The sequence below is a fragment of the Pseudophryne corroboree genome, chromosome 1, assembly GCF_028390025.1.
Source record: "Pseudophryne corroboree isolate aPseCor3 chromosome 1, aPseCor3.hap2, whole genome shotgun sequence".
Lineage (NCBI taxonomy): Eukaryota > Metazoa > Chordata > Amphibia > Anura > Myobatrachidae > Pseudophryne > Pseudophryne corroboree.
The window spans coordinates 372,488,020-372,500,137 of record NC_086444.1 but is presented as its reverse complement, the minus strand read 5'-3'; the positions used below and the strand labels follow the sequence as shown (position 1 = coordinate 372,500,137).

The 12,118-nt window shown below is 48.8% G+C and overlaps 1 long non-coding RNA gene across 2 annotated transcripts in view; it reads right to left on the bottom strand.

Moving 5' to 3' along the window:
• Positions 1-1,593: 1,593 nt before the first annotated feature.
• The window catches only part of LOC134885480 (uncharacterized), a 48,916-nt gene continuing 38,391 nt past the window's right edge, over positions 1,594-12,118 (bottom strand). For both annotated transcript variants that reach the window (XR_010169643.1, XR_010169694.1), the window contains 3 exons: positions 4,385-4,505; positions 3,935-4,070; positions 1,594-1,867 (listed from right to left, as the gene is read on the bottom strand). This is a non-coding gene — a long non-coding RNA (uncharacterized LOC134885480). The remainder of the gene's footprint in view (positions 1,868-3,934; positions 4,071-4,384; positions 4,506-12,118) is intronic.

Below are 12,118 nucleotides of genomic sequence, written 5' to 3'. Positions count from 1 at the left end.
CTCCCCAAGAGTGCTGTATATAAAATATGTCTGGCTGCTATACAGCAGGCCAGGAGCACCAGCAGGACAGTAGAGTAATAGTCATATCAGTAACAATTTGCGGACCCTGTGAAATTGGCATTCAGTAAAGACGGGAGACTCAGTCAATGAATACATAAAACATTTTTTAGTTTATGTTAAAATATAAAAATTTTATTAAGTGGAATATTTAATAAATAATATTTGCGAGTCATCTCCAAAAACAGTCGGTTTTGGGGGCTGCCCGCAAATATTAACCAGCCCCTGAATGTATGTATTGGGGACTGCAATGGATATTTGAGTTATCTATTGCTTTTCTCCTATTTTGAACGCAAAAGCAGCCACCAAAAGTTTCTACGGCAGATGGTATCCTGTGAAACTCACCAAGCTCCAGAATGCAAAGCATTTCTGAGCTTGGCCCGGCAGCGAATGCCATTTCTAAATGGCTTTTGTAGCCTGTGGGCTACATTATGCAATAATTCCCAGGAGAAGGATCCTTGGGATCCCTCTGCATTACTGTCTGCTCTCACATACGCAGTCTGACCATTGCACATATGAACTAGTGCAGCCGGGGTCTAAACCCAGAAGTAAAGTGATCGCATTAGCAATTATTTTACTTCTTATACATTGCAGGGACGGGCATGAGATTGGTACTCATTATGGCATAAAAGCTACACCTCTGGACTCACGAAAAGTCATCCTTCAGCACTCAGGAGAGGAAAACCCCCTTTGGGGGAAACCTCTGGGGAACCATGGCCTCAGGATCGCCCTTCCCTCTGGGCATTAAGAGGTGTACTAATAGAGGGGTCAGTATGCTATCCCAGCGCATGGGATCCCAGTGGTTGTAATACCGATGCCGGGATCCCAGTACAGAAAAGACCAACAGGGGTGAGTAAGGGGTGTTTTCCCCTCTCCCCACCCCCCTAACCCTGCCTGTCCGCAATCTAACCCTAACCTCCCCCCTTTGTGCCTAACCCTCCCGCTTAGGTGCCTAATCCTGACCTCTGTCTCTGCTACCTAAACCTAACCCTTTCTTCCCCGCAACCTAACCACTCCTGGGGGTGCCTAACCCACCCTACCTACAGCCTAACCCTAACTTCCCCCCACCCGCAGCCTAATCCTAACCCCCCGCCTGATGCCTAAACCTAACTCCCCACCTGATGCCTAAACCTAATCCTCCCTTCCCCGCAACCTAACCACCCCCGAGGGTCCTTATCCCTAACCTACCCTACCCGCAGCCTAACCCTATCCTCCCCCCACCCACAGCCTAACCCTAACCCCCCCCTTTGTGCCTAACCCTCCCGCGGAGGTGCCTAATCCTAACCTCTGTCCCTGCTGCCTAAACCTCACCCTCCCTCTCCCACAGCCTAACCACCCCCCCCTCAGTCCCTGCTGCCATAACCTAACCCTCCCTCGCAGCCTAACCACTCCCGGGGTGCCTAACCCACCCTACCCGCAGTCTAACCCTAACCTCCCCCCACCCACAGCCTAAACTTAACCCCCCCCCCCGCCTGACTCCTAAACCTAATCCCACCACCTAAACCTATCCCTCCCTCCCCTGCAGCCTAACCACCCTCCTCCTTCCCAGTCCCTGATGCCTAAACCTAATTCCCCTTGCCCAGCCCTAAACCTATGATCGTGGGGATACGGGCATCGGTATCCTTGCCCATTCGGAGTTCCAACGTCGGGATTCTGAAGAGTGTCGGGATCCCAGTGTCAGTATTCTGACTGCCGTAAACCCGACAGCCGGCATCTTTACCGCATCTCCTAATAGGTAATGCATATGTCCCAACATTTGGAGCATGTGTCCGCAGCTCTCCTCCCAGGGCAGCTATTCAGGGATCACCCACTGCATGTAGACGAAGAGGAAGAGATGAAAAATCATTGTTAGTGGATGAACAAGCAGAGAGACAAACTGCAAACAGTGGTGTGGTTGTGTAGAGAGAAATCTCTCTATGTAAATATGTTACTCTAACTACTGAGGACATGGAAAATGCCTAAAATAAGGACTTTCCCAAGGGGCCAATTGTTTTTATACAATACACATATTGGGGGGATAAGTTCTCTCTTATAGTAATTAGTGGGTACCTTCAGAAAATAAATTTGACCAGTAAATAATAAAAGCTATAAATTGCTAACATTTATGGGTCAATCCAATTAGGTACGAGTTACCATTGCTGCAACGTTTCAACAGCATCCAAACTTACATCTTTCGTGGCCAGATTCAGCCTATGGGGCTACCGAAAAGTGCGGCTGTTGCATAGGCAAACGCAGGGGGGGTTTCCGGTTGCCTGGAAACCCCCCTCCTCTTGGCCAGTGGCTCAAATTATGACAATAGCAATAGTATATAATACGACTACTAGAGCTGCTGCCACATCATTCAGTATAAGGGACAGAGCAGAGCTGCTGCATATGCCCAGTGGTAGCAGCTTATTCTACCTAGTTTGCCATGTGTGAACTGAGTCCTCAATCAGTGCACTGGACCAGAGAGTAGCTACCAGGAAGAAGAGACAGGAGCCTTATCATGAGGTGGGAGAATGTGTGCTAAGAAAGTGCAGTACTGGTTCTATTATGTTTGTGTATTTATGTATTATTTAAATATGTTTGCTACAGCCTATACTAGTGTGTTAGATATTAATACTGTATTCCATACAGTATCAAGTATATAAAAAGACCAATGTTTACATTAATATCCATAGGCGTTACTAGGATCTTTTACCACTCTCCCAGACTTCCGCACTTGCTCCAGTGTTACGCAGGGTGGGAGATTGTAGATTGCATTTGGAAACCTCCCTCTAGAAATCCTGCGTTTGCCACTGCTGTTGTAAGACAAACTCGCACCTAATTAAACTGACCCCTTAGTTGATAAATGTGAAAAAAAGTAAAATATAATGGTGTAATTGTGGGCCTGATTCAGTTGTGGTTGTTGAAGCGATCGCTGCATCGTGAGTCTGAGCAGTCGTAGGCTGAGCAAGTCTCCTAGACACTGGCGGCTCTCCAGCAGCAACACAGGTCACAATGGGTAATTTATGCACACACATGGAACGGCGTTTGAACGGACCTGACGCCTGTATACAGTTAGCCACCCCCGTTACCACCTCAAATGCTGACTTCCCGTCAATCACTTTGCGATGGGATCCTCTATGTGAGCTTGATTTTATTTTGTGCGCAGTGCAGCTTACACGCATGCACAGTGAAAAAGTATTGAGCCACTTGCAACAGCAGTTCTGCGTCCGCATCTGAATCAGGCCCCCTGAGCGGTAAGGAGAAGGACTCTAGGGAAAGGACTATGTCACCTTTATTATATGTAAAGATAGGGAAAGTCACTTGTTACAGCTCCAATTCACATAATTTATACCATTCTGTACCATTTCATGATTTGGTTATTCTATGGGGGAGATGTATCAAGCCCTGCAGAGTGATAAAGTGGAGAGAGGTAAAGTACCAGCCAATCAGCTCCTAACTGCCATGTTACAGGCTGTGTTTGAAAAATGACAATTAGGAGGTGATTGGTTGTTAGTTTATCTCTCTCCACTTTATCACTCTCCCAGGCTTTGTACACCTGCCCCCAGTTCATTGATATACTGTAAATGTCAGCCATTTCACTGTCTCCCCCGATCTGTATTGTTCTTCCCCCGATCTGTATGTTCTCCCCACTCTTCCTGTTTTTCTGTATTACAGTATGTTCTGCATCTCACAACCCCCAAAAGTGTATGTCCTTCCTCTATATGTCCTATAGAGTATGCCACAATATGATTTTGTATTGTGCCCCCACACCAGCTGTATGTGCTATGCCAAGTTGCCCCCTTCTGTATGTTTTGTATTGTCCACTCTCCCCCACCATAGACCGTATGTTTTGTACTGTGCTCTCAATACCCCCCACCGCACACACAATTACACAAGTATGGTAACTTACCTCCTGCATGCTATTCTCCAATCACTAATTCCTCTGCGACCACTCCCGTCATCTTCAACTGACACTTTGCAGATCTTTTGTGCCGGTCACCCGACACTCTGCAAATCTCTGTGCCAGAACTTTGCCAAATGATGATCTAAATAACCAGAATTTCTTGGTGAGACATACTATGTGTATAATTATACTACTACATTTTGTTACGTACTTTCATTTTTATTCATTTGCAATTTATCTATTTTATTGACTTTTTATCCAAAACCCAAGATCCTTTCTCATAGAGACCCAAGTTATCTGCTCCAGGTCTTCCTTAGTGCTAAGACCATGTTAGTATCATACACTGGGCCTAATTCAGAGCTGATTGCAGCAGCAAATTTGTTCTCTAATGGACAAAACCATGTGCACTGCAGGTGGGGCAGATGTAACATGTGCAGAGAGAGTATGGTAACTTACCTCCTGCATGTTATACTCCAGTCGTTGCTACCTCTGTGACCCCTCCCGTCGTCTTCAACTGACACTTTGCAGATCTCTTTGCCGGTCACCCGACTCTCTGCAAATCTCTTTGTCAGATGATCTAAAAAACACAAAAGATTATCATTAAGCATAGTACTAGTTTAAGTACAGTAAAATGTCCATGAGTCAACCAGTTTCCCAATTTTCCTTAAACCAAACAAGATACTTTCAAAGTTATCAATATCCCATTTATCTATTTTATTAACTTTTTCATCCCAAAGCCGCGATCCTGCCTCATAGAGACCCAGGTTATCTGCATTCCCTGTATGTGTGCTTATCCGCCATACTGCCCTCTTTATTCCTGTAATGCTACATTTTTATTCCTAACTATGTCGTTCCTTCCTGCGCTTCTCCTATTTATGTGTCCTTGTACCTGTATTCCCTGTTCTGTCTATCTTGTCTTGCCTTTCAGCTGACTATACTGCACTCTGTCTTCCTTACCCCTCTACATCATACCCTGCTATGTAGGACTCACCTCCTCCTACCTGTCTTCCTGCATGGAAACTGGAAACGTCAGCAGCTCTAGATAGAATGTTACAGGAAGATGCATTGTGATGTCACGGGCTAGTGATGTCACAGGCTCGGCGTGATGTCACAGTAACCAGCAGCAAAGCTACACAGTTACAGCTATCTTACATATACATTTTCTACATCAATTACAACTGAATATACATGAGTTTCTAGTTTAAAAAAATGAGACTTGTGTAAAAAATGATGTATAAGGCAATGTTATCAGGGCCGAAACTAGGAGTTTTGGCACCCGGGGCGAGCCATTAACTTAGCACCCTCCCACCCCCTCCCCCCCGCCTTCAAGTGTGTGTGTGTATATATATATATATATATATATATATATATAGTAGCAAAAGGTGCGGCACTGAAGGTGCGGCATTTGAAACGCAGGACCGTGTGTGTCTCTTAATTACAGAGAATCAGCTTCAGTGCCTCACCTTTTGCTTCTGTATCTACTTACACCTGTGAGGGCACCACCTGCGAAGTAATTCATACTGCACTGGGAGTGCCGGACCTATGGTTACACAATGTGTATATCTATCTATCTATCTATCTAATCTATCTATATATATATATATATATATATATATATAATCTCAACTTCATAAGGGCAAAGGGGATAGCTAGGCATTTTTATACTTTTTATTTTGGGCTACGGATGAAGGAGGAAAGGAAAATAATAACCCATATATTAATACATACATAAAATCACACACCAATACAAAATACATACTGTCACGTACACATACATTCACTCACTCACTCACTCACATACATACATACATACATACATACATACATATATATAATCACACACCTGTACACACATGTATACTGACACATATGTATACAGTGACACACAAGCACACAGATGGGATGTAGTTATGTGACCGCCGGTCACTGTACCTCCCCTATATCCCGCCCCCTCACAATCCCGACGGTCGGCATGCCGACCAACAGGGACCACTTCCACCCCCCCCCCCTAGTTTCGGCCCTGATGTTGTACAGAGTGCCTCAATATATAGGTAAAGGGAAAATATAAGTGACAGGAATTTTTAGACTAAATCACCACTTAGAGAGAGAGAGAGAGAGAGAGAGAGAGAGAGAGAGAGAGAGAGAGATACTAACTATACTATCCCATTAAACCAGGAAACTCACGAATTATACAGTTTCTGTGGCTGGCTGACCTCAAGTCTGCATCTCACCTGGTTTAATCAGCCACAGAACCTGTGTAACCCATGAGCATATAAAGAGGAGAAGAAATAAGAGTTGTCTTTTTTGTGGCGCACTAGAAATGTATTATTCAATACCAGCGTATATAAAACTGTAAGGCGGGCCCGCAAGGTGACATTCACAGGAAATAGGTAATGACATCCACTCGACTTGTTCACACCAGCTGGACGTGTTGGAAAGAGGTAGAGTGGACAGTGAGCGTGGCTGTGCCCTGTGGCACCATTGTACCGACAGCCGGACTGCTGAGAACGGAACCTGGAGGGTACATAACTTTTTGGTTTTCATTTCATCTCATCTCACTCCACCCAAAACTACTCTTCTGGTTATTCTATCAACTAGGACAACAATGAAGGTGACTCCATAACATTTCTTCCATTGTTTTTCCATGTCACAGAAACATTGCATGTGGGTTACAGGTGACCATCCTAATCATCTCTCCTTCACTTCACAGTAATGTCATTGTAAAGCTAGCCATACATCAGACCAACTTTTCTCCAACACTCCAAACTTCCAACCATCCAACTTGTCTGTTCAACTAAAACAGTGCCCCATACATCTCACCAACTTTTTACCAGTGCTCCACACATCTAACCAACTTTTCATCAGACCAACCAACCTTCCAACTTCTGTCCAACTTGTGATGTCACCGAAGTAGGCGGACAGTGCCTTCCTACAGTTCTTCAGTTTTGTTTTGTTTTTTTCATTTCAAAACATGCAGAATTGTCTTTTTTTCAGTGAAACTGGGCTTTTCTTTCACCACCATACATTTATTAGATTTACTTGTTTTTATACTGAACTATGGATATACCAGCATGGTTGGGCTGCCAAGGCAAATTATATATATATATATATATATATATATATATATATATACCAGATGTAGATATTCGGCACTCCCAATGTAGTAAAATGTACAGCTTGCCTGGTGCCCTCCTGAGCTTCAAAAAGCAAACATATCACAAACGATAGGCGGCACTCTAGGACTTTTCAAAAATCAAGAACATACGTGACCCTGTTCTGACAGCTTAACGTTTCGGTTTCGGTCATTTTCAATCCGCCACACTTTGCTGGCGGAATCTAATAAAAAAATTTAAAAACATGTTTTTTTGGGTGTTTTTTTGGGTGGGTAATAGCATATCTATTTATATTAGAAGGGATTAGGTACTTGGTTTGTCTTTTTTGGAGGCACAAGTATTATTTATATATTTTTTAAAAGATTATTATTATTATTTTTTTTTTTAAATGGAATGGGAAAAACCTGAAAAAAAATTGCGTGGGGTCCCCCCTCCAAAGCATAACCAGCCTCGGGCTCTTCGAGCCGGTCCTGGTTCTAAAAATCCGGGGGGAAAACGGACAGGGGATCCCCCGTATTTTTAAAACCAGCACCGGGCTCTGCGCCTGGTGCTGGTGCAAAAAATACGGGGGACAAAAAGAGTAGGGGTCCCCCGTATTTTTTACACCAGCATCGGGCTCCACTAGCTGGACAGATAATGCCACAGCCGGGGGTCACTTTTATACAGTGCCCTGCGGCCGTGGCATTAAATATCCAACTAGTCACCCCTGGCCGGGGTACCCTGGGGGAGTGGGGACCCCTTCAATCAAGGGGTCCCCCTCCCCAGGCACCCAAGGGCCAGGGGTGAAGCCCGAGGCTGTCCCCCCCCATCCAAAGGCTGCGGATGGGGGGCTGATAGCCTTGAGAAAATTAAAATATTGTTTTTTTCAGTAGTACTACAAGTCCCAGCAAGCCTCCCCCGCAAGCTGGTACTTGGAGAACCACAAGTACCAGCACGCGGGAGAAAAACGGGCCCGCTGGTACCTGTAGTTCTAATGGAAAAAAAATACCCAAATAAAAACAGGAGACACACACCGTGACAGTAAAACTTTATTTAACACATGTCGACACACACATACTTACCTATGTTGAAACGAAGCAGTCGGTCCTCTTCTCCAAGTAGAATCCACGGGTACCTGAAAATAAAAGATAATTATACTCACCTGATCCAGGGTCCAGATTATAATCCACGTACTTGGCAAAACAACAAACCGAACACCCGGACCAAACGGACTGAAAGGGGTCCCATGTTTACACATGGGAACCCTTTCCACGAATGCAGAGACACCCCGGTCACAGCTGTCACAGAAGTGTCTCTTCAGCCAATCAGGAAGCGCCACTCCGTGGCACTCACCTGATTGTCTCCGTGCGCGTCTGAAGTGACAGAAGGCTTGCGGAGGGTGGCCGCGGGGGGGGGGGGGGGGTGTGAATTAGTGGTGCGGGAGCCGGTGCGGGCGGAGGGAGGCGGGGGGGGGGGGGGATGGGGGGGTGAATTACCGATGCGGGAGCCGGTGCGGGCTGGAGCTGGCCCTGGTGGTGGTGAGGGGGAAGGGGTGCCGCGATCTTGGGGGGCAGTGACTGCAGGAGGAGAGCAGAGGTCCCGCGATCGCTGGTGATATGGGGGGGGTGCCGCGATCGTGGATGATATGCGGGGGGTGCCGAGATCGCAGGTGATATGCGGGGGTGCCGCGATCGTGGGTGATATGCGGGGGTGCCGCGATCGTGGGTGATATGCGGGGGGTGCCGCGATCGCGAGTGGGGTGCGGGTGGTGCCGCGATTGCGGGTAAGTTGCGGGGGGTGCCGCGATTGCGGGTAAGCTGCGGAGGGGTGCCGCGATTGTGGGTAAACTGCGGGGGGTGCCATGACTGCGGGTAAGCTGCGGGGGGTGCCGTGATCACGGGTGGGGTGCGGGGGGTGCCGCGATCGCGGGTGGGGTGCGGGGGGTGCCGCGATCGCGGGTGGGGTGCGGGGGGTGCCGCGATCGTGGGTGATATGCGGGGGGTGCCGCGATCGCTGGTGGGGTGCGGGGGGGTGCCGCGATTGCGGGTAAGTTGCGGGGGGTGCCGCGATTGTGGGTAAACTGCGGGGGGTGCCATGATTGCGGGTAAGTTGCGGGGGTGCCGCGATTGCGGGTAAGCTGCGGGGGGTGCCGCGATCGCGGGTGGGGTGCGGGGGGTGCCGCGATCGTGGGGGGGGTGCCGCGATTGCGGGTAAGTTGCGGGGGGTGCCGCGATTGCGGGTAAGCTGCGGAGGGGTGCCGCGATTGTGGGTAAACTGCGGGGGGTGCCGCGATTGCGGGTAAGCTGCGGGGGTGCCGTGATCATGGGTGGGGTGCGGGGGGTGCCGCGATTGCGGGTGGGGTGCGGGGGTGCCGCAACCGCAGGTGGGGTGCCAGTAATCGGGGGTGGCGTGCGTGGGTGCAGCAATCATGGGTGGGGTGCGGGGGGTGCCGCGATCGTGGGGTATCGCGGGAGGGGTGCCACTGCTGGGTGTCCTGTGACAGCGGCAGCCCGGCAGCAGTGATGTGCTACCGTAGCTGCCCCTGCACCTCCTCCCGCTCCGCCGCCGCTCCACGGGGACCCGCTGTGACAGGGGCAGCCCGGCAGCAGTGATGAACTGCCGCAGCTGCCCCTGCACCTCCTCCCGCTCCGCCGCCGCTCCACGGGGACCCGCTGTGACAGGGGCAGCCCGGCAGCAGTGATGAACTGCCGCAGCTGCCCCTGCACCTCCTCCCGCTCTGCCGCCGCTCCACGGGTCCCGCTGTGACAGGGGCAGCCCGGCAGCAGAGATGACCTGCCGCAGCTGCCCCTGAACCTCCCGGCTCGTGCTGCCCAGTAGGCAGTGATCGGGAAGAAGTAGGCGGACACTGCTGGTCAGTGTCCGCCTGCTTATCGTTCAGTTGGGGGGAAAGTTTCCCCTACACCTGAACGATTAGTTGGGAAAATCAAACAGGTTTGATTTTCCCAACTAGTTGGACAGACCGTTTCTGGCCGTTTTTCAGCGTGTGGGAGCAAACGGCTGATAATCGTTTGCTCCCACACACTGCCAGATTATCGTTCCAACCAGCCAACTAGTTGGCTGGTTGGAACGATATCTTCCTGATGTATGGCCAGCATAAGTGATACATTATTTGGATCAAGCATCAAAAGGAAACTTAGGTATAAGAGTCTGGCCGGCATATCACTTATTGCATGACGACCTTGTGCCTGCACTGTACTGTATGTAGATGGCGCATTTGGTTTTGCTAATGACTTAAGCTGGCCATACATCAGGACGATATCTTTCCAACCAGCCAACTAGTTGGCTGGTTGGAAAGATAATGTGGCAGTGTGTGGGAGCAAACGATTATCAGCCGTTTGCTCCCACACGCTGAAAAACGGACAGAAACGGTCTGTCCAACTAGTTGGGAAAATCAAACCTGTTTGATTTTCCCAACCAATCGTTCAGGTGTAGGGGAAACTTTCCCCCCAACTGAACGATAAGCAGGTGGACACTGCCTGCCAGTGTCCGCCTACTGCGCCGGCAGCATGTAAAAGCCCCCCCCCCCCATTACCTGTGACAGCGGGCTGTGCAGCGCGGGGCCTGAAAAGGGGGCGGAGCTACGGCGGCACGAGGGGGCGGAGCTACACGGAATAGAGGGGCGGAGCTACACAGGACCAGACAGCTTTGCAGTGACGGCCAGCCAGACTTGGTGAGAGAGAGGTGTGTGTGTGTGTGTGTGTGTGTGTGTGTGTGTGTGTATATAGTGGGGGGGGGGGTGTATATATGGTGGGGGGGGGGTGTGTTTGTATATATGTGTGAAGTGTGTGTTTGTGAGGTATGTCTGTGTGTGCGCGCTTTATGGACGCCACTGCTGGGGGGGCCATTACATGCAAGGACGCTACTACTATAGGGGGGGCATTACGTATAAGGACGCTACTATTGCTGGGGGGGGGCATTACATATAACGATACTACTGCTGGGGGGGCATTATGTATAAGGACGCTACTATTACTGGGGGGGCATTACCTATAACAATGCTACTACTACTGGGGGGCATTATGTATAAGGACGCTACTACTACATGGGGGCAATACATATAACGATGCTACTACTACTGGGGGGGCATTATGTATAAGAACGCTACTACTACAGGGGGGCATTACATATAACGATGCTACTACTACTGGGGGGGCATTATGTATAAGGAGGCTACTAATACTGGGGGGGCATTACATATAAGGACGCTACTACTGGGGGGGCATTATGTATAAGGACTCTTACTACTGGGGGGCATTATGTATAAGGACGGTGCTACTACTACTGGGAGGGCATTATGTATAAGGACTCTTACTACTGGGGGGCATTATGTATAAGGACGGTGCTACTACTACTGGGGGGGCATTATGTATAAGGACTCACTACTGGGGGGCATTATGTATAAGGACGGTGCTACTACTACTGGGGGGGCATTATGTATAAGGACTCTTACTACTGGGGGGCATTATGTATAAGGACGGTGCTACTACTACTGGGGGGGCATTATGTATAAGGACTCTTACTACTGGGGGGCATTATGTATAAGGACGGTGCTACTACTACTGGGGGGCATTATGTATAAGGACGGTGCTACTACTACTGGGGGGGCATTATGTATAAGGACTCTTACTACTGGGGGGCATTATGTATAAGGACGGTGCTACTACTACTGGGAGGGCATTACATGTAAGGATGCTACTACTACTGGGGGGCATTATGTATAAGGATGCTACTACTACTGGGGGGGCATTATGTATAAGGACGGTACTACTACTGGGGGCACATTACATATAAGGATGCTACTACTACAGGGGTGGCATTACGTATAAGGACGCTGGATCAGATGAGTATAATTATCTTTTATTTTCAGGTACCCGTGGATTCTACTTGGAGAAGAGGACCGACTGCTTCGTGTCAACATAGGTAAGTATGTGTGTGTCGACATGTGTGAAATAAAGTTTTACTGTCACGGTGTGTGTCTCCTGTTTTTATTTGGGTATTTTTTTTCCATTAGAACTACAGATACCAGCGGGCCCGTTTTTCTCCCGCATGCTGGTACTTGTGGTTCTCCAAGTACCAG